This window comes from Scleropages formosus, chromosome 11 (genome assembly GCF_900964775.1).
Source record: "Scleropages formosus chromosome 11, fSclFor1.1, whole genome shotgun sequence".
NCBI lineage: Eukaryota > Metazoa > Chordata > Actinopteri > Osteoglossiformes > Osteoglossidae > Scleropages > Scleropages formosus.
The window spans coordinates 8,673,331-8,695,980 of record NC_041816.1 but is presented as its reverse complement, the minus strand read 5'-3'; the positions used below and the strand labels follow the sequence as shown (position 1 = coordinate 8,695,980).

General features: G+C 46.6%; 1 long non-coding RNA gene across 1 annotated transcript; it reads left to right on the top strand.

Moving 5' to 3' along the window:
* The first annotated feature begins 4,577 nt into the window (after positions 1 to 4,577).
* Positions 4,578 to 19,054, top strand: LOC114911886 (uncharacterized). Its single transcript, XR_003798003.1, has 3 exons — positions 4,578 to 4,639; positions 7,989 to 8,095; positions 18,219 to 19,054. It is a non-coding gene; the product is annotated as an uncharacterized LOC114911886 (long non-coding RNA).
* Positions 19,055 to 22,650: the final 3,596 nt, after the last annotated feature.

Below are 22,650 nucleotides of genomic sequence, written 5' to 3'. Positions count from 1 at the left end.
TGGTATGATTCCTCATTTAGCGACAGGGAGCAGGTCAAAAGATTAAGGAAGGATGTAGTACAGGCAATTAATAGGGTTGATAAATCTTTTTTGCCAGGGAAGCTGAAGGTTTGGTGCCTTCATTTTGGTTTATTGCCTCGTATTAGATGGCCGCTAACTATATACGAGTTCTCTATATCAGAGGTTGAAAGACTGGAAAGGGTTATGAGCAAAGCTATTAGGAGATGGTTGGGGGTTCCTCATTGTTTGAGTAGTGTGGCTTTGTATGGAAAGGGGGTCTTGGAATTACCACTGACTAGTCTTGTGGAAGAATTCAAGTGTGCCAAGGTTGGTTTGGAATTAACATTGTCAAGCTCAAGAGACCCAGCGGTGAGATCGGTTCCTGTAAGTCTAAAAACAGGACGTAAGTGGGATCCACGGGAACCTGTTGCGCATGCGCAGACAGCGCTTGAGCACAGAGACGTGGTTGGTCAGGTGCAGGTAGGTAGGGTGGGGCTCGGTGCCGGCGATCGAATAAAGTTGTGGAGTAAAGCTAAGTTGCCGGAGAGGAGAAAGATGGTGACTGGTTTTATCCGCGAACAGGAAGAGGAGACAAGGCGGGTGACTGCGACGTCACATGGTGTGCAAAGGCAATGTTTGGCTTGGGAGCATGTGGAGAAACGGAAGATCAGCTGGCGTGATCTGTGGGCGATGGACGCCGGTCGTATTAAGTTTCTCATTGGAGCCACCTACGATGTTCTCCCTACTCCACAGAATCTTAATCGCTGGGTAAGTACAGAGCCGACTTGCAGTTTGTGCGGTGGTATAGCCTCTTTGAGGCACATTCTATCTGCATGTAAGGTTAGTTTATCTCAGGGAAGATATACTTGGAGGCATAATGAAGTGTTAAAATCCTTGGCATGCTTGTTGGAGAACAAGCGGGTTGAAGTTAATTCACTCCCACGGTGTGAAAGAAATAAGCTAATTTCTTCTGTGCTGGAGGGGGAGAGTGTTGCAAGTCACGCGCATGGTTGTGGTGGTACGAGTTTTAAGTGGGGTGAAGTGCGTGACTGGAAGTTGGTAGCGGACGTGGGAAAACAGCTGCAGATGCCACAGTGCATTGCGATCACGGCATTGAGACCAGATTGTGCTGTACTCCAAGGGTGCACGGATAGTGTACTTCATTTAATTAACGATACCCTTCGAAGACTCATTGGAAGATGCCTTTGAGAGGAAGAAATTGAAGTACACTAAATTGGCTGATGAGGTGAGGGAGCGAGGCTGGCAGTGCGTTATTAGACTGTTGGAGATCGGTACTAGAGGGTTTGTTGCAAAATCAACCACGTCGCTACTGTTGGTGTTTGGTTTTAGGGGTCAGTCGTTAAGAGCAGCGATTAAAAGCTTGTCAGAGGTAGCAGAAAGATCCAGTCAGTGGTTGTGGATGAGGAGGCATCAGGGTGTTTGGGGGAAGCCCACTCGAGTGGGGAGTACTCGCCTATGTGAACATCAGTGGTTTGAGTTTTGTTGTCACCTCCATATGCTGATGTGGTGTGTTGGTTGGTTGTTGGTGGTTGATGTATGGTTGGGGTGGGTTTTTTTTTTTTTTGTGGGTGGAGTCGCTGGGATTGCACTGTGGGCATGGAGGGGGATGGGTCTGGGACGCCAGATCCCGCCGTTGAGCCTTCTGGAGGTGTCGTGGGCTCAATTCAATGAAACATCAACGAAGGAAGGTGCCCACTTGACAACCCCAACGAAGTGCTCACAGTGGCTCCCGGCAAGGAGGATGGTGTTTGTCCTTGATGTGGGCTGATTTTTCTTGTGAAGGGAACTGTTTGGTGGGGTTTTGGGAGGGATGGAATACTGTGGCGTGGTTGGTTTGTGTCCAGCCCCCCTTGATTTTGGCACGAGGGGTTGAACATCTTTCCCTGTGTATTATTGTATGACTACACTACTGTTTGGGGCTTGTTTGAAGAGTGGCTCCATGTACTCCACTTTGTACACAACATTGCATCCTTCAGCTTCCTTTGAGCTGTGAAAGCAGGCCTCCTGGCTCCTCGGAGATCCACCTGCCCCGGGACTGAATTAGGATCATAGAGGGTTTCCTTACAGACTGCATTTTTGCCTTTGTACTAGTAGCTTTTGTGGCATTCAGCCAACCGTGTTCTCGTTAGGTGTAGCTCGAGGATCCAGGATGTTGGCAACTTGGGCACAATGGCAAGGCCGGTGCTTTCCAAAGCTTAAATAAACACGCAGAAAAAAATAAGTAAAAACACTGACACTGTAAATTCAGGGTTTATTTTATTTCATAGTAGCCAGTTAAATGAAACAAGACTTCAAATGTGTACCCATTATTTCAAAGAAACGAAACACAGCAATAGACATTCTATTGCACATTGAAAGCAAACGAGAAATGACCTTATCAGTTAGGTGGAATGTGGTGACCTATTAAACCTGGTTTTAAAAAGAATGCATCCAATGCAATTCAAGGAAACTAAATATCGGCATTCTGGACAATCTGGAAAACCTGACAGTTCAAACAAAAATATAAAACTGCCTCTCTGGTTGACATCATGTGACAGAATGGACACTAGTGATATTTAAGAATCAGCATGCATCAGCAACTAGTGTTCATGGTGTTGTAAGGTGCTTCTGTAGAGCTTTAAACACAGTTGTTGATGCACAGTCAATAACTCCAGTTTTCTCAATTTTAAGAGAAGTAGGTTTGAAAGAGGGGAGTTTGAGACCCTTCTTGAAAGGGATTTAGCTGCTTTGGAAGGAGAAGAATCTCATTTCATCCCATTGGAGTCAAAACTGAGAATCCTCAGATTTCTGATTTTTTTTTAACCATGTGTGAGTGGGACCGCCAAACAGCCAGAGGTGGAGGAACACAGCACTTTCACTGTGCTGTAAGGAGTGTCACGCCCTCCAGCTCGGTAATAAGCAACACAGGGAGCTGATCAGGGTCCGGGTACATAAAAGGGCAGCCCAGACCATAGGAAGCTGCAGAACCTTGTTCAGCCTCGTTACTCACTCGTGCTCCTAGTAATTGCTCCTCGCACTCGACTTCCTGGTTTGCCATGACTCCTTGCCTGTCTTCTGGATTACGTTTCTCAGATTCTCCCTTCGGACTGCTTTCGCACATCGGTTTCTCTTGCCTGTCTCCTCGACTATGTCTTCTGGATTGCTCCTTGAACAACCTTCCTGTGCTCCACACTTTTGGGTCCAGCACACCCACTCTGGGGAAACACCATGACAGAGATCAAGTCTTGTAAGTATCATAGTGCAGATCCTTTGACCATTTTAGGGCATAACCAGAGTCTTAAACTTGATATGGGCAGCTACAGGTAGCCAATGGAGAGAGAAGAGGAGGGGAGATCAATGGGGGGAACTTTCACAGTTCAAACATACTTTGTAGCACAATATTTTGTATCCGCTGGAGAGGCTAAAGGCAGAAGCCAAAAGATCATAAAGGAGAGAGTTACAGTAGTCCAGATGGGATATCACCATGACATGAACCAGGAGCTCTGTAGGGCATCTTGTAAGATAAGGGTGGAAGCTGTAGATGTCACGCAGAACACACCTGCAGGACCAGGTTACGGCTTCAGTGTGTTGGGAGAAACTGAGAGTTGAGTCAACTGTTATTCTCAGTCTCTTGTGAGAAATGTAGGCTGCTAATTAACACTTCTGTTTTATCCTATACTGGTATCTCTTAGTGAGTCTTGTCTGTCCCCTGCAACATCAGTTTAGCCATTATGTCTGCAGCCTCCTGATGACTATCTGGCCCTGATGATGACCCCTGGAGATGATGCTGGACCAGTCCCACGTCATGGATCCTTGCCACACATGTAACTCAGTGACACTTGCTGGAAGCATCCTAGGAGTAGCAGATGAGGTAAGTACTTAGGAGACCTGTTACCTTTTCCTCTTTTCCTTCAATTGAATTCCCTTTCTCTTTGTTCCTTAAATCTTTTCAGATTATTATTATTATTATTATTGTCTTTAGATGCAGTACGGTCAAGAGAGAACGCACCTGAAGAAAAACCGAGGGGGGGAGCACACATCCTTCCTGTAAAAAAAAACAAGATGGCGGCGCGGTCAGACGCAGCGGCTGCTCCGGGTCCTAAAAACGGTGTTTTAATGTCAGTTAGTCTTGTCCCCTCGTCTTCAAAACCAGAGGAAATACAACAGAAACATCAGAAAGCTATACTGCAATATGTCTACGATCGCCAGCGTCTTCTGGAAATCGGCAATGCAGATAACCATCATCCATCACCAACGACTACTGAGAAGCTAAGAGGCCTTTGTTTACTGCGGAAGCCAGACCCCGAGACCTCGGACTCGCCTAAGGCTGCTACCCGCACGAGGAGGTGCCGCAAGCGGTGTGAGAGGGGACGCAAACGCGGCAAGCGCGGAGACATACGAGCTAGGCTAAAGGCTAACCCCACAAGACCAGCTCTTCCAACAATCTTGCTGTCAAATGTACGCTCACTAGAAAATAAACTGGACCTAATTCGACTCTGCCGGACTACACAGCGTGAGACAAGGGAGTGCTGTGTGTTCGTTCTTACCGAAACGTGGCTAAACAACAACATCCCAGACTCCGCCATTCAGCTGCACGGGCTAGCATGCTACCGAGCGGACAGAGATACAGCACTGTCTGGTAAGACTCGCGGTGGCGGCTTGTGTGTATATATTAACAAGGAATGGTGTAACAATGCTGTGTTAGTGTCAAAACACTGCTCGTCGCTGGTGGAGTTTATAATTGTCAAGTGCCGACCCTTCTATCTGCCGAGGGAGTTCACAGCCATTGTCATCGTTGCTGTGTACATACCCCCTTGTGCAAACGCTAAGGACGCGCTTCGCGAACTTTACAGCGCTATCAGCGAGCAACAGACAAATAACCCTGACGGTTTTTTCATAATATCCGGTGACTTTAATCACGCAAACTTAAAGACAGTCTTGCCAAAGTTCTACCAACACGTGAACTTTGCAACAAGAGAAAACAACACATTGGACTTGGTTTATACAACAGTAAAAAATGCGTACAAAGCTGCACCCCGCCCCCATTTCGGGTACTCAGACCACATCTCTGTTATGCTAATTCCAGCATACAAACCACTTCTCAAACTTGCCAAACCAGTCCAAAAGCTTATCACAGTATGGCCAGACGATGCTACCTCAGCACTACAGGACTGCTTCCAGGACACAGACTAGAACATGTTTAAAGAGGCAGCCACCTACCATGACCACACAGACCTGCAAGAATACACTGAAACAGTGACTGCTTACATCAAAAAGTGCATTGATGATGTGACAGTCACGAAGACCATCACCACACGTGCCAACCAGAAGCATGGATGACAGCAGAGGTCCGTGGGCTGCTAAAGACCCGTGATGACGCTTTCAGATCGGGAGACAAAGCAGTCCTCAAAACAGCAAGAGCTAACCTGTCCCGTGGCATCAAGAAAGCAAAACGGTTATATGCACTGAAAATCAATAACCACTTCAGTGACAGCAAAGACACACGGAGTCTGTGGCAAGCTATTCAGACCATCACAGACTACAAGCCCCTGCCACAGGCCTGTGATGACGACACATCCCTCCCAGATGCACTTAATGAGTTCTATGCACGGTTTGAAATGCAGAATGACAAGTCTGCACACAAACTACCCACACCTCCCAATGACCAGGTGCTCTATCTGTCTCCAGTCGATGTTAGGAAGACCCTATCTAGGGTTAACCCACGCAAGGCTGCAGGTCCTGACAACATACCAGGCCGAGTACTGAGGGACTGTGCTGAACAGCTGACTGATGTCTTAACAGACATCTTTAACATCTCATTAAGCCAAGCAGTTGTCCCCACATGTCTCAAGTCCACCACCATCATCCCAGTACCAAAGAAGTCACCTGTGTCCTGCCTGAATGACTATCGTCCCATAGCACTGACCCCAATCATGATGAAGTGCTTTGAGAGGTTAGTCATGCACCATATCAAATCCAACCTCCCCAACACACTTGACCCGCTCCAATTTGCATACCGTCCAAACCGCTCTACGGACGATACCATCTCCTCCACTCTCCACCTGGCTCTTACCCATTTGGAAAACAAAAACTCTTATGTTAGATTGCTGTTCATCGACTTCAGCTCAGTATTCAACACAATAATCCCACAACAGCTCATCAGCAAACTAAACCTGCTGGGCCTAAATGCCTCCCTCTGTAATTGGATCCTGGACTTTCTAACCGGAAGACCTCAGTCAGTCCGTGTCGGCCACAACACCTCCAGCACTACCACAATGAGCACAGGTGCCCCACAAGGCTGTGTGCTCAGCCCGCTGCTCTTTACGCTGCTGACCCACGACTGCACTGCCAAGTTCAGCTCCAACCACATCATCAAGTTTGCTGATGACACAACGGTGGTAGGTCTCATCAGCAACAATGATGAAACACCCTACAGAGAGGAAGTGGTACAACTAGTTGAATGGTGTGGTGCAAACAACCTGTCCCTCAATGTGAGTAAGACAAAGGAGGTTGTGATGGACTTCAGGAAGTACTCTGTTGACCACCCCCCACTGACCATCGACAGCTCGACTGTGGAGAGAGTCAGCAGCACTAAATTTCTGGGAGTGCACATTACAGAAGACCTCACCTGGACCACCAACACTACATCACTCTCCAAGAAGGCGCAACAGCGGCTCCACTTCCTGCACCGACTTAAAAGAGCAAGTCTCCCTCCTCCAATCCTCACCACATTCTATAGGGGAACAATTGAGAGTGTGCTAACCAGCTGCATCACTGGCTGGTACGGGAACTGCACTGCAGCAGACCGCAAGACCCTACAGCGGACAGTGAACACAGCTGCAAAGATCATCGGTGCCCCTCTCCCCTCCATTCTGGACATTTTCCTTGCACGATGCTCCAGAAAGGCCACCAGTATCGTGAAAGACCCCACTCATCCCTCTCACAGTCTCTTCCAGCTCTTGCCATCAGGAAGACGGTATCGGAGCATCAGAGCCAGACTGCTCAACAGCTTTTTCCCCCAGGCTGTGAGAGCCCTCAATTGCAATCACCTTGCCACCCTCTGAAACCTCATCCACAACCTTAGCTCCTGAAACCAGGATCCACTCTCCCCCCCCCCCAAACCACCACATCACACGCACCACATGTAAACTGTTGGATACCTCCTGTGGAAACACACTCTTTTCCTTTCCATAAGCAAACCAACTGTTTTTTCTTTTCTCTATATGCACCAGACACTTTCTTATAAAACATCCGATGTTACAAGGACTTAACAAGATAACACAAATGTTTACTGTGAATGCACTACAAATCATATTGCACTATTACTTCTTAAATACCTCTGTTGCACAATATCATGTACTTGTGAATGCACTACAAATCATATTGCACTATTCCTTCTTAAATACCTCTACTGCACAGTTATTATGTAAGTACTTGTATTGTATAGTTAACTGTTTATAGTATATGTATATTTGCACTAATTTCAGATTATCGACTTAGTAAATTAGTTATGTAGGTCTAAAAGCTGTCCTTAGGTCTAGTGTTGCATGTTTATATTTATGCTTATTTTACACAGCACCGTGGTCCTGCGAGACACGACATTTCGTCCCACTGTATGTCCACACATGTAGTGGAATGACAATAAAGCTTGACTTGACTTGACTTGACTATAGCCTCCTGGGGAAATTACCCACAGACCCCTGTTCCTACCCTTTATTTTTTATTAACACAACGCTGATGCCCTTTTCCGCTGTAATATACGGGCTGGGAGAAGGGGGTAAGTGAAATGTGTGACTTGCCCTGCTTTATGTGCTCATACTGCTGAATATACTGTCAGAGGGAAATAGGGCAATCACGTCAGACAGCAGAGTTCTGATGAAGAAAGCAGAACAAAGAAAAAAATAGACATCTTTTCACCCTTTCAAATGGTGCTTATATTTTTATTACTATGGCACTTGGTATAATGGTATTACTATGGTACTCAACAGGACTCAACTCCAGGCTGCAGAGCGACGATGTCGAAAATCCAAGGCTCGGGTGGACCTGGATGTCTACAAAGAACTCTTAGCTACCTTTCACTCTGCTGTCTCCTCAGGTAAAACAAGTTTCATCCACAACAAAATACAGTCTGCAACCAAGAAACCACACAGACTCTTTGCCACCTTCTCATCCCTATTCTGTCCACCACTGCCTCCTCCAGCTTCTCTCACTGCTGATGGTTTTGCTTTGCTTTGCTTTTCAGAGATAAAGTCAATGCAATCATGGACAAGATCTTGGCATAGCTTGCCCTGATCACACTGGACCTCCTTGTGAAGTCACGCCCTCTGAAGTCAAGCCCCTGTCAAAAAACTGAAATCTCTGACCTCTTGCTTTCATGCAGAACCACCACCTTTGTGTTCGATCCGATCTAAACGACATTCCTGCAAATTATCTCCCCACAACTTTCCACCTTCATCTACAAGATCATCAACTCCTTGATCTCTTCTGACTGCTTCCCATCTGCCTTCAGAACTGCTCTCTTTTTACCTCCGGTAAAGAAACCCTCTTTGGATCCTGACTCAGTCCAAAACTACAGACCAGTCTCCTTCCTCCCTTTTCTGTTAAAAACTGTAGAATGGGCAGCCTGTAATCAACTATCTGAATTCTTCACCCACAACCACGTCCTCAACAGATATCAGCCTGGATTCTAAGCTGGGCACTCCCCCAAGACAGTGGAGTAGATTCCTGGCAGTGTCTGATGCTTTCCAGTAGGCTAGAGCGGCCTCCCTCTCTCTCCTAGGTCCTCATTCTCCTTGGCCTCTCTGCAGCATTTGACATTGTCAACCACCAGATTCTACTCTCCTTTCTTGGTCAGCTTGGCATCAAAAGAACAGCACTAAAATCCTTTGATCCAGATAGATATCAGACAGATCCTACCAAGTTTCTCAATCTGCTCCTTTTCCCCCGGCCCTGTCATCTCCTTCCATAAATTCAACTACCACTGCTACACGGATGATTCCCAGCTCTTTCTCTTGCATCCACCTGAAGCATCAGACATTTCCCTGCGCATCGCTGCCTGCCTGTCAGACATCTCTGCATAGATGTCTGATCACCATCCACAACTCAACCTCTCCAAAGCAGTGATCCTTCACCTCCTAGCTGGCCTGTCTTCCTGTCTTTATGATCTCTCTATCAAACTAGACAACTCACTGATTTTCCCTACCTCCTTGGCTAAGAGTCTGGGAGCGATGATTGATTCAAGTTTGTCTTTCTCTCAGCACAACAAAGGCCACAACTTGGAGTTGTGCTTGACTTACCAAAGTGTTCTCACATATCTCCCCTCCTCGTCTGTGTGCATTGGGTTCCTATAGCTGCATGGATCAAATTTAAGACCCTGATTATGGTCTACAAAGGCAGGAGAAAAGCAGCTGATAAATGAGTAAATGTAAATGCACTTAATTTAGACAGAAGATGCTCTCTTCTATCTATAGTTTATATTTTATTAATTTTTGCAGGAAAATTTATGTTAATAAATAAACATCCAACTACATTAAATTATTAGTGCTCACTTCACCAGTTGTCTTGAATCAGAATCAGAATCAGAACGAGCTTTATTGCCAGGTATGTTCGCACATACAAGGAATTTGTCTTGGTGACAGGAACTTCCACAGCACAGACAGAATGACAGTGACAAGACAGGTGAGAAGATAGAGTATGTGAACAAGGGACAAAAAATATTTAAAAATATAAAGTACCCAATATAGAAAAATAGTCACTAGATACAAATGCAAGGGAGTGTGAGTAAGAGATATGATGTGATAAATAGTTATAAATACAAATATAAATAGCATTATGTATTGCACGGTTTACTCTCTAGGGGAGAGATTTAGGTGTTCATGAGGTAGATGGCCTGAGGAAAGAAACTTTTCTTATGCCTGGCTGTCCTGGTGCACAGTGCTCTGTAGCGCCGGCCAGATGGCAAGGGTTCGAAGAGGAAGTGGCCTGGATGTGAGGGGTCTAGAATGATTTTGCTAGCCCTTTTACTGACTCTGGACGAGTGCAGTTCTCCGAGAGCTGGGGGGGATGTGCCGATGATTCTTCCAGCAGTCCGAACTATCCGCTGCAGTCTTCTGATGTCTGACTTCGTAGCTGAGCCGAACCAGACAGTTATAGAGGTGCAGAGGACAGACTCAATGACTGCGGAGTAGAATTGCAGCAGTAGCTCCTGTGGCAGGTTGAACTTCCTCAGCTGGCGAAGGAAGTACAACCTCTGCTGGGCCTTCTTCACAATGGAGTCTATGTGGGGCTCCAACTTCAGGTCCTGTGAGATGGTGGTGCCCAGGAACCTGAATGACTCCACTGTTGCCACAGTGCTGTTCATGATGGTGAGTGGGGATAATGCTGAGGTGTTTCTCCTGAAGTCTACGATCATCTCCACTGTTTTGAGCGTGTTCAGCTCTAGGTTGTTATGACTGCACCAGACAGCCAGCTCTTGGACCTCCTGTCTGTAAGCAGACTCGTTGCCATTCCGGATGAGGCCGATGAGCGTGGTGTCATCTGCAAACTTCAGGAGTTTGACAGAGGGGTCTTTTGCGGTGCAGTCGTTGGTGTACAGGGAGAAGAGCAGTGGGGAGAGCACACATCCCTGGGGGGCTCCAGTACTCATTGTGCGAGTTTTGGATGAGAATTTTCCCAGCCTCACTATCTGCTGCCTGTCTGTCAGAAAGTTGGTGATCCACTGACAGATGGAGGTGGGCACAGAGAGTTGGGTTAATTTGGACAGGAGGAGGTATGGGATGATGGTGTTGAAGGCTGAGCTGAAGTCCACGAACAGGATTCTCGCATAAGTCCCTGGTTTGTCCAGATGTTGTAGAATGTAGTGCAGTCCCATGTTGACTGCATCATCCACAGACCTGTTTGCTCGGTAAGCAAACTGCAGGGGGTCCAGCAAGGGTCCAGTGATGTCTTTCAGGTAGTCCAACACCAGTTTTTCAAGTGACTTCATGACCACAGATGTTAGGGCAACAGGTCTGTAGTCATTAAGTCCTGTGATTTTGGGTTTCTTTGGGATGGGGATGATGGTGGAGCGTTTGAAGCAGGAAGGAACTTCGCACATCTCCAGTGATATGTTGAAGATCTTTGTGAAGATAGGGGCCAGCTGGTCAGCACAGGTTTTTAGGCAGGCCGGTGAGACGCCGTCTGGGCCTGGTGCTTTCCTTGTCTTCTGTTTGACGAAGACACGACGCACCTCCTCTTCGCAGATCAAAGGTGCAGGAGAGGGGAAGGTGGGGGTTACTGGAGGTGTTAACTGATTCGTGGAGAGAGGGTCTGAATGGGTGTGGGGTGTGAGACAGGGTTTATCAAACCTGCAATAAAACTCATTCAAATCGTCGGCTAGTTGTTGAGTTGACACGGTGCCAGGGAGTGGTGTCTTGTAATTTGTGATGTCTTTCATGCCTTTCCACACCGACGCAGGATCGTTGGCTGAAAACTGTTTCTTCAGCTTTTCAGAGTAGTTTCTCTTAGCCACTCTGATCTCTTTTGCCAGTGTGTTTTTGGCCTGTTTATACAAGACTCCGTCCCCGTTCTTGTAGGTGTCTTCTTTGGCCTGACGAAGCTGTCTGAGTTTTGCAGTGAACCACGGTTTGTCATTGTTGTATGTTAAACGAGTCCTGGTAGGGATGCACATATCCTCGCAGAAACTGACATATGATGTTACAGAGTCTGTGAGCTCATCTAGATCGCTAGCAGCAGCCTCAAAAACACTCCAATCAGTGCACTCGAAGCAGGCTTGTAAGTCCTGCTCTGCTTCCCCAGTCCATCTTTTAACAGTCCTTATTACAGGTTTAGCTGATTTCAGTTTCTGCCTGTAGGTCGGTATAAGATGAACCAGGCAGTGATCAGAGAGCCCCAAAGCTGCCCGTGGAACAGAGTGATATGCATCCTTTACTGTGGTGTAGCAGTGGTCCAAAATATTACTGTCTCTGGTGGGACATGTAACATGCTGTCTGTATTTTGGCAGTTCACGGGAGAGATTTGCTTTATTAAAGTCCCCAAGAATGATTATAACAGAGTCCGGGTGTTGTTGCTCTGTGTCAGTGATCTGGTCGCCCAGCTGTTGCAGCGCTGCGTTCACGCACGCTTGCGGTGGAATGTAAACGCTTACGAGGATGAACGAGGAAAACTCCCGCGGCGAGTAGAAAGGCTTGCAGTTGATGAAGAGCGCTTCTAGGTCAGGACAGCACGTCTTCTTCAATGCTGTTACATCTGTACACCACCTTTCGTTGATGTAGAAGCATGTCCCACCGCCACGTGATTTCCCCGCTGATTCCGCGTCGCGATCCGCTCAGAACAGCTGGAAGCCCGGCAGATGTAGCGCGCTGTCCGGGATGGCTTCATTCAGCCAGGTTTCCGTGAAGCACAGAGCAGCAGAGTTGAAAAAGTCCTTGTTTCTTTGGGACAGGAGGAAAAGTTCGTCCATTTTGTTGGGTAAGGAGCGGAGGTTCGCCAGATGGATACTAGGCAGCGCTGTTCTAAAGCCGCGCTTTCGGAGCTTGACAAGCGCGCCGGCTCGCTTTCCGCGCTTGCGCGTCTTGGAGCGCTTGAGTAGCGCCGTTGCACCTCCGACTACAATGTCCAGCAAAATGTCAGAATAGTCGGAAACCGGTAAAATGTCGGGTGGTGTGTACTGCCGAATGTTCAGCAGTTCTTCCCTGGTAAAACTGATTGTCGGAGTATAACTAAAGACAGGGCAAACTAACAAAAACAGTAAAACAACTGTGGAGCTCCACACCGAGGCGGCCATCCGCGGCGCCATCATGCAACGCCTTATTGCACGAGTTGATTCATTGAACTACGGTGAGTTTCTTACAGTTCGAATAAGTTTAGCTTTTGGTGGTGCCACAGAGTTTAGGGCGAATTTTACCACTAAATTCTATTCAAAAGCCGTTTGATCAGTATCTATGCTCATTCCAAAATCAGAGCTTCTAATACAATCAACAGTTTTAGCAGTACTATTTTCATCAATATGCCGCATGATTTTGGTCTTACTGTGGTCGGACAGCACCGGCAGGTATAGATCAAAGGTTAATAAGTAATGATCAGAAATCGCCTCATTTAAAGGAAAAATATTAACATGATGAACATCTACGCCGTAGGTTATGACGAGATCGAGCGTATGGTTACGGGAATGAGTAGGACCATTAACAACTTGAGTAAAACAGACGGAGTTTGAGAGAGACGTAAAACTATTAGCGAAAGTATCCGACGACATGTCTATATGGATATTGAAATTACCCATCAGGATTATTTTGTCATGAGTAATGACTAAATCACGGGGTGTGGTGGCGCAGTGGGTTGGACTGGATACTGCTCTCCGGTGGGTCTGGGGTTTGAGTCCTGCTTGGGGTGCCTTGTGACAGACTGTCATGTCCCGTCCTGGGTGTGTCCTCTCCCCCTCCAGCCTTACGCCCTGTGTTGCCGGGTTAGGCTCCGGTTCCCCGCGACCCCGTATGGGACAAGCGAGTCAGAAAATGTGTGCGTAATAACTAAATCAGTTATAAAGTTATTAAATTTCTTGAGAAAAGAGGAGTACAGTCCAGGTGGACGGTAGATGAGAAATATAAATATATTGGGTTTTTACTTGAAATCTAGCTGTAGAACTTCAAACAAGGTAAAATTATTACAATTTCTCAGTGTTATTAGACGTTGCTCTCATGATGGCGCCGCGAATGGCCACCTTGGTGTGGAGCGCCACAGTTGTTTTACTGTTTTTGTTAGTTTGCCCTGTCTTTAGTTATACTCCGACAATCAGTTTTACCAGGGAAGAACTGCTGAACATTCGGCAGTACGCACCACCCAACATTTTACCGGTTTTCGACTATTCTGACGTTTTGCTGGACATTGTAGTCGGAGGTGCAGCGGCGCTGCTCAAGCGCTCCAAGACGCGCAAGCGCGGAAAGCGAGCCGGCGCGCTTGTCAAGCTCCGAAAGCGCGGCTTTAGAACAGCGCTGCCTAGTATCCATCTGGCGAACCTCCGCTGCTTACCCAACAAAATGGATGAACTTTTCCTCCTGTCCCAAAGAAACAAGGACTTTTTAAAATCTGCTGCTCTGTGTTTCACGGAAACCTGGCTGAATGAAGCCATCCCGGACAGCGCGCTACATCTGCCGGGCTTCCAGCTGTTCTGAGCGGATCGCAACGCAGAATCAGCGGGGAAATCACGTGGCGGTGGGACATGCTTCTACATCAACGAAAGGTGGTGTACAGATGTAACAGCATTGAAGAAGACGTGCTGTCCTGACCTAGAAGCGCTCTTCATCAACTGCAAGCCTTTCTACTCGCCGCGGGAGTTTTCCTCGTTCATCCTCGTAAGCGTTTACATTCCACCGCAAGCGTGCGTGAACGCAGCGCTGCAACAGCTGGGCGACCAGATCACTGACACAGAGCAACAACACCCGGACTCTGTTATAATCATTCTTGGGGACTTTAATAAAGCAAATCTCTCCCGTGAACTGCCAAAATACAGACAGCATGTTACATGTCCCACCAGAGACAGTAATATTTTGGACCACTGCTACACCACAGTAAAGGATGCATATCACTCTGTTCCACGGGCAGCTTTGGGGCTCTCTGATCACTGCCTGGTTCATCTTATACCGACCTACAGGCAGAAACTGAAATCAGCTAAACCTGTAATAAGGACTGTTAAAAGATGGACTGGGGAAGCAGAGCAGGACTTACAAGCCTGCTTCGAGTGCACTGATTGGAGTGTTTTTGAGGCTGCTGCTAGCGATCTAGATGAGCTCACAGACTCTGTAACATCATATGTCAGTTTCTGCGAGGATATGTGCATCCCTACCAGGACTCGTTTAACATACAACAATGACAAACCGTGGTTCACTGCAAAACTCAGACAGCTTCGTCAGGCCAAAGAAGACACCTACAAGAACGGGGACGGAGTCTTGTATAAACAGGCCAAAAACACACTGGCAAAAGAGATCAGAGTGGCTAAGAGAAACTACTCTGAAAAGCTGAAGAAACAGTTTTCAGCCAACGATCCTGCGTCGGTGTGGAAAGGCATGAAAGACATCACAAATTACAAGACACCACTCCCTGGCACCGTGTCAACTCAACAACTAGCCGACGATTTGAATGAGTTTTATTGCAGGTTTGATAAACCCTGTCTCACACCCCACACCCATTCAGACCCTCTCTCCACGAATCAGTTAACACCTCCAGTAACCCCCACCTTCCCCTCTCCTGCACCTTTGATCTGCGAAGAGGAGGTGCGTCGTGTCTTCGTCAAACAGAAGACAAGGAAAGCACCAGGCCCAGACGGCGTCTCACCGGCCTGCCTAAAAACCTGTGCTGACCAGCTGGCCCCTATCTTCACAAAGATCTTCAACATATCACTGGAGATGTGCGAAGTTCCTTCCTGCTTCAAACGCTCCACCATCATCCCCATCCCAAAGAAACCCAAAATCACAGGACTTAATGACTACAGACCTGTTGCCCTAACATCTGTGGTCATGAAGTCACTTGAAAAACTGGTGTTGGACTACCTGAAAGACATCACTGGACCCTTGCTGGACCCCCTGCAGTTTGCTTACCGAGCAAACAGGTCTGTGGATGATGCAGTCAACATGGGACTGCACTACATTCTACAACATCTGGACAAACCAGGGACTTATGCGAGAATCCTGTTCGTGGACTTCAGCTCAGCCTTCAACACCATCATCCCATACCTCCTCCTGTCCAAATTAACCCAACTCTCTGTGCCCACCTCCATCTGTCAGTGGATCACCAACTTTCTGACAGACAGGCAGCAGATAGTGAGGCTGGGAAAATTCTCATCCAAAACTCGCACAATGAGTACTGGAGCCCCCCAGGGATGTGTGCTCTCCCCACTGCTCTTCTCCCTGTACACCAACGACTGCACCGCAAAAGACCCCTCTGTCAAACTCCTGAAGTTTGCAGATGACACCACGCTCATCGGCCTCATCCGGAATGGCAACGAGTCTGCTTACAGACAGGAGGTCCAAGAGCTGGCTGTCTGGTGCAGTCATAACAACCTAGAGCTGAACACGCTCAAAACAGTGGAGATGATCGTAGACTTCAGGAGAAACACCTCAGCATTATCCCCACTCACCATCATGAACAGCACTGTGGCAACAGTGGAGTCATTCAGGTTCCTGGGCACTACCATCTCACAGGACCTGAAGTGGGAGCCCCACATAGACTCCATTGTGAAGAAGGCCCAGCAGAGGTTGTACTTCCTTCGCCAGCTGAGGAAGTTCAACCTGCCACAGGAGCTACTGATGCAATTCTACTCCGCAGTCATTGAGTCCGTCCTCTGCACCTCTATAACTGTCTGGTTCGGCTCAGCTACAAAGTCAGACATCAGAAGACTGCAGCGGATAGTTCGGACTGCTGGAAGAATCATCGGCACATCCCCCCCAGCTCTCCAAGAACTGCACTCGTCCAGAGTCAGTAAAAGGGCTAGCAAAATCATTCTAGACCCCTCACATCCAGGCCACTTCCTCTTCGAACCCTTGCCATCTGGCCGGCGCTACAGAGCACTGAGCACCAGGACAGCCAGGCACAAGAAAAGTTTCTTTCCTCAGGCCATCTACCTCATGAACACCTAAATCTCTCCCCTAGAGAGTAAACCGTGCAATACATAATGCTATTTATATTTGTATTTATAACTATTTATCACATCATATCTCTTACTCACACTCCCTTGCATTTGTATCTAGTGACTATTTTTCTATATTGGGTACTTTATATTTTTAAATATTTTTTGTCCCTTGTTCACATACTCTATCTTCTCACCTGTCTTGTCACTGTCATTCTGTCTGTGCTGTGGAAGTTCCTGTCACCAAGACAAATTCCTTGTATGTGTGAACATACTTGGCAATAAAGCTCGTTCTGATTCTGATTCTGATTCTGATAAAGTTATAATGTCGTAAATGAGAGCATAAGTGGTGTTAAACTAAACTAAATGTTTATTATGTAGCCTGGTCCAATTGTCCCAAAAAAAAATATTAAAAAGCACTTTTTCATGCCAGATCCGAATACTTCTTTCTTAGTCTTAGATCCTCCCGTACTGCTGGGCACATCAGGAGATGTGGTCTCTCCACCGCTTCCGGTCCTCTGCCAGCACTTCAGCTTCATTCCAGGATACACCAGTGAACTTAAGATCGTTGATGAAGGTTCAGCGCTAGGTGGTGCAGGGACAGCCCCGGCCATGCCTGGCCCCCGAAGGGCACCAGTGCATTGCCACCCAGGGAATGCAACGTCATTGCATTTGTAGAATATGCCCAGCTAGCCTGAGTCGTCATTGTGTGATTGTAACTTGAAGGCTGCTGGAATTTCTGCGGCACAAGACTTCTTTGTTGGTAATGCGGTCGATGTACCGGATCTTGAGAATCCGCTGGAAACATTGTTGGTGGAATGCATTTATCCTGCGAACAGTGTTCGCCGTTAGTTTCCACGTTTCGCGTGTGTAGATTTTGGTCGGGACGACAACGGAGACGTATAGTCGTAACTTAATCTTGAGGGAGATTGAAGCTGACGTCCAGATGTGCTGGAGGCAATGGAACATAGCCGAAGCTTTCCCAATCTGGCACTGGACATCGGTCTTGGCGTCACCATCATGACAAACGATGCTCCCCAAGTAGGTGAATTTCTCCACTGTCTCCAGTCATGTCGCATCAATGGTGATGTTGGCTGGGACGCCTACGGGTCCGGTCTTCAAGATCTTCGATTTTTCAGACCTGATACGCAGGCCGATCTTACTGGCTTCATGGGTGAGTCTCTCAGTTGCATTTTGGAGCTGGGTTTCATTTTTAGCAAGGAGGGCCACGTCGTCGGCAAAATCTAGGTATGTTAAGCGATCTTTATCCGTCCAAGGGATGCCTGCTTCAATGTATGCTGTTGCCTTCTTCATGACGAAGTTGAGGGCAACGAGAAAGAGGATCGGTGAAAGGATGCAGCCCTGGCGGACGCTGGTAGTGATCTTGAAAAAAGCTGTGTGCCCTGCGTCGGTCCTTACGCAGCACGAGGAGTTAAGATACAGATTCTTAAAGACAGTGATGAAGGCTTCTGGGACGCCATAGACCCGGAGGATCGCCAACAAGTCTCGATGGATAACTGTCGAACGCCTTTTTTAAGTCGATAAAGTTGATATAAATTGCATGGCGATATTCGACACATTACTTGATTATATTTCGTAGGGTGAAGATCTGCTCGCAGCAGGAATGGCCATTACGGAAACCCGCCTGCTCTTCTCGCAGCCGTTGGTCGACGGCGTGGCGCAGACGACGTAAAAGAACAGCGCAGAAAGCCTTCCCTGGAATCGAAAGGAGCGTGATGTCTCCCAATTTGTGCAGTTGGTGACATTGCCTTTCTTGGGGAGCCAAACGATGACGCCTTTTCTCCAATCCTCGGGGACTTTCCCCTGGCGCCAGCAGATGTCAAATAGGTGGGTCAGCTGTACGGCCAGGGGCTGACCACCTGCTTTCAGGAGCTCTGGGTTGATCTCATCCAGTCTAGCCGCCTTATTGTTCTGGAACCCTTTGATGGCCATCTTCGTCTGTTCGATCGAAATATCGCCCATGTTGACAACTAGGTCATTATGCGCCTCTCCTACGGTGAAATCGTACGTGGCAGGTGGGTCAAGTTGGTTTATGATGTCTCGAAAATGTTTCATCCACCTTTCGTCCTGTTCAGCTATAGTTCAGGAGAAGCTTTCCATGTTTGTCTTTAACTGGGATGTTCGAATAGCTCAGTGATCCCGTGAGCTCACTAATGATTTGGTAGAGCGTTCTGGAGTCGCTGCTGTCCACTGTGTCCTGGGCCTCCGCCCCCTTCCATAGGAATCAGTCTTTCTTGTCTCGACGACATGATTGACTCGACAGTCGAAGTTGGCATATACTGTGGTCGCGAGGGCTCGTTCATTCCCAGCGTCAGCCTGATCCCTCCGTTTCATTCTTCGTCTTTCATTGATCAGTTGCCATGATCCGAATACTACGCAAAATTAATTGATAAAAATCAGAAGAACCCTCGCATCCTGTTTAATACCATCACTTACTTAACCAATTAAACACAAAGATAAAAAATGTATTTCTGCTACCATTACTAATGATGAATTTGTCGTTCCTTTAATAATAAATTAATGAATATCCGCAAATCCATAGTGCCCTCTAGTTCAATTTTAGCCAGCATAAGTGCTTCTGATGATGAGAATATTAGTTGTCTACACCATCTCAGTAGCTTTGATGGAATAACTGTAGAGGAAATTACCATGCTAATGGTAATGGTAAACAGCACTTCATGTATTCTTGTTTAAAAATCCTTGTTAATGTATTTATGTAGTGTAGCACCACCCTCCATTTCACCTAATTATGAGGGTGGTGCCCTGGGTTCTAATCCAACTAAGATGTATAACCCAACTCAAGTATTTCAATAACGAAACAAACAAATTTATTAAATTCTCCAAACCCCATAAAACCCAAAGAAATATTCAAAGTTGTTGTCCCACACACAAAACACTAACCCCAAACTCCCAACACATGAAAACGAATGCAACAACCAAACGAAACATAAGTCGAAAACACAAACTTCTTCACACACACGTAGTACACTCAATATCTTGCAAGCAACGAATAACCTCGGTACTGCACACTTCGACACACAACACACTAGAAGTTTCTTACAGAACCTTCTTTTCTTGTTTGCACAATATCAATAATAATGCCTTGAATACACTGGAGTATTTCTAACACACGTAAAAACACCCTCGTTGCAGGCCTGGACGCAGCTGAGCTTGTGTGCGTGGAGACCCAAAATTATGGGTCACTTCACTCTTGCGAGCAAAGGGGAAAAAAAAAAAAACGCAGTTTTAGTTTACCTTATCCCCCGTCCACTCGCGTTCGGGGCGGGTGAAAACTCCAGCGATGCCCAAAGAACTTCACGCGTTACCAGTAGCACGAAGCGCTATCGGGTTCTCCTCAGTCCTCTTCCATCACACGGCGTAGCAGTTCGACGAGACGGGCTGAAAACTCGTTGCTTTAACTGGACATCTCGTCGGACCATGAGGATACCACAGAAACTTAAACCCATCTACACAATCCACACGAAATGATATTTTCTCTTTGGTTACTCTTCCAGCAACCAAGAAAATATCACCTCCTCACACTCTGGAGCGCTCTCTCGAACACCTCCTTCTCTCACACTCCTCTGCACCTTCTCCCTCGACCCTTCTAGAAAAGTCTAGAAACTTTTCCCATTCGTTCCATCTCTCTGTTCTCTCATTGGTTCGGCGCCAAATCAAACCCCCCAATCAATTCACAGTACGTGCAGAACTGGCATAACGTGTAGGTTGCACCTGTTCCAAAAAGTGTGATATAGCTTCACCCAAACTATATCAATTCCAAGAAGCCCTATTCAAACCCCCAAAACCAAACACACAAACCAGTAGCACTACAGGGCTACAGTAGTTAGTTATTTAAATACCAAGCCTGTCTTTTTTAAAAACAATTATGGCTGTATCCACTGAGCACATTATTCTTGACTGTGCTAAACATGTTTGTATTCAAAGCAGTTTGGACAGCTTACAGCTTTGCCTATTTTATTTATTAAACTGAATTTATGCACTGCAGCAGCTTTGGATTATTATTTATTTATCTTCTTCATGGATGAAGAGTCCCTTGTTGGATTTAAACCAGCAAAGTTCTGGTTTGGAACATATCTCCTTAATCCATACCTTACCGGTCACCCTAATGCTACACCCTACATTCAGTACACATTCTGTCTTCTTAAACAGCAGATATCTTGACCACTTCTCTTGTCAATCATGGCAGTAAACTCAATTACTGCCCAGCTCAGTGACACAGCAGAACATGATGCTCATGAATGGATTTCCAATGGGCCTCCCACCTGAAAAATTCTGCCGAGCTGAGGTGGGTATGCTCCTGGCTAGACCCCACTTCCAGTGACTGAGTCAGTGTTATTCATCAGGTGGGAGATGGCCTTCTCTGTCAGCCCTTCTCTGTGATGGTGACAGAAAGTCTGGGATTCCACCGCTAATGTGGTTCAATGAGGTAGAAACCTCACTGATGGGGAGCATCAGTCATGTTTCTAGTATCTGTTTGCTTACCAGACAGCTTTGTCCAGCACACCTTATGCTTAAGCACTGCTGCAGCATGTGAGCATTTAGCAGTATGCACAGTGCTTACCTCGAGATCCCAACAGCAGGTACAGTCTTGGTATTAAAATTTGCCACCTTCTAGTTCACAATCCTGATTTTTCACCATCATGCTGTTTCAGTGCTGCTAGCTCCAGATTGCAGTTTGCACTTGTATAAGCTGCAAAGTGGAGAGACTATAACCAGACAATGACTGTAAGTTGCTAACAGGATCACTGAGCTTTTAAAATGAACTTAAAGCATAGAGCATGTATTTCTTTTATTGTGTCCATTGACAAACATTATGAGAAAAAAAAAAAAATTAGAACTAGAATTAGATCAACAGCAACGTTTCACTCCACATGGAATAAGCTATGAAATTCTGATTTATCGAATCACTAAGCACTATGGATCCATGGGCTTCATGATCCTTACTTCTAATGCAAGCAAATACCTTTTTTATCCCCTTGACAATCAACAGCTGGAAAGATTTTCAGCAACATTAATCACATGGTAATAAGTGGATTTGTTCATTTCCTTGGGGAATTCCTCTGCCAAAACATATCAGAAATGCTGACTGACAAAACTGTCAGAGGGCTCATCGTCTTTCAATTAGACACAATTAAAAAGGTGGCAAAAAGGAAGTCACAATGGGAAACAACCGACACATTTCCAGAGGGTTGGGAGGCAAAACTCCCAAAAGCTAAACTAGTAAGGGTATTAGCAGAAGTAATAGGAGCTTGCTCAACTGCATACTGTATATTACAAGAACTTTGATTAGAAGTGGAATGTGGATTAGCATGGAATCAGGCGGAAACTGGAAGAAAAAATTGCAGTAAAGTCAGTGTAGAAGAGACTAAATGGTTTTCATAATTCTTAAAATTTCACAACCAATTCCAGATGAAGACCATTTGCAACTGATAGCTGTAAAACCATGTTACTCAATTTATTGTCTGACTTACTGAAATTATTTAAATTTAGCAAAAAAAAAGTGTCATACAGTACATTAGTTAACTCATAAAAACTTCCATTATTGAAACAGAAATTGTAATTCAAGAAATCTCTCTCTCCCTCTCCCTCACACACACACATACACACACAGTGTCTACAACTGCTCACCCCGAGGTGAACCAGAGTCTAACCTGGCAACACAGGTCAAGAGGCTGGAGGGGGAGGGACACATCCCAGATGGGACGCCAGTCTGCCTCAATCACCCCAAGCAGGACATGAAACTGAGACCCATCACACAGCAGGCCCAGGCCAAACATGCTGGCCAGCAGGCCCCCCAGTTCAAGAAATCTGTCATGGTCGCGTCAGAGGGAAGCGGCGGACCCAAGTGCAGAGCGGTAATCGTGGTGTCTTCGGGGAAATCCAAGAGAGGAGGTCAGAGGACGGGCAAAGGGTCTTCGAGGTGCGAACGTCGTAACAGGGAGGATCCAAAAGGCGAGGTCAGTGTGCAGGCAAGAGGTCGATAATCCGAA